The sequence below is a fragment of the Leptopilina heterotoma genome, unplaced genomic scaffold (genome assembly GCF_015476425.1).
Source record: "Leptopilina heterotoma isolate Lh14 unplaced genomic scaffold, ASM1547642v1 Lhet_47, whole genome shotgun sequence".
In the NCBI taxonomy this organism is placed as follows: domain Eukaryota; kingdom Metazoa; phylum Arthropoda; class Insecta; order Hymenoptera; family Figitidae; genus Leptopilina; species Leptopilina heterotoma.
Genome location: NW_025111098.1, coordinates 1,765,539 through 1,766,526, shown reverse-complemented (window position 1 = coordinate 1,766,526; position 988 = coordinate 1,765,539).

Genomic DNA, 988 nt, shown 5'->3' with positions numbered 1-988 from the left:
TCTTTACACAACTGAGCCTGGACTAGGGGGTGGTTCTGACTCCGACAGGTGGCGCTAAAAGCTCCGAACACCCCGTATATCTATAATATGTACTCTAATTATGTTTATATAGGGTAAGGCGCCAAACGTGTAACGAAAAACGATAGTGAATCTTGACCTCATATCATTTTTTATTATAACGAGCTTCCTGTATTGCATAAATCAGACCTCACCCTCATCTATACTAAAAGTTACTATATATTTACTACATTTTTGCGCTTTGCTACTATTTCGATACATTTTTAAGTTTTGTGCCCTATAAACCTACTTAATTTTTTTTCGAGAATTTACAATACTTTAAATTCGATAATCGCTGAAATTAAAATTTTATTCTCAATAATCATAAATATCAAAGTTTTTAATTCTTATTACTGAATTTAACTTTTTCGATAAAATTATATCTAACCTATAATCAAATTTTATAAACTTTTCAAATTTTAAACTAATGAAAATTTACATATTGATAAAAAACTTCAGTAAGCTAAAGTTACAATACAGGAATATGTAGGGGAGAGGGCCCCAAGGTGGTCAGGGCCCTAAGGTGGTCACCCTAAGAAAATTTTTGTATATTAGTTAGTATCTTCAAATGTTTTTTGTTATTGTTATTATTTGAGAAGACAAAAGTTTAAGTAAAGTTTTCAGGTAAATAGTCGTATGAGTCTCTTTGTAACGTGAACGTCGTAAAATTTCTGTTTTTAAATGATCGAGAAATTTTTTTCTCAGGGTGTTAAAATCATCGAAATTAACCATTTTAAATTAGTAAAAATCGTTAAAATTATCTTTATATATCGTACAATAATATTCCAAATGAATATAATTAATATTGTGCTTTAAAAAATTTTTTCATTAACGTTTAAAAAATTGTGTCTTGGCCCTAAGGTGGACACTCTTTTGGCCACAAGGTGGTCACTTTTGATTTTTTATGAAAATGTGTTTATACGCCAGATTT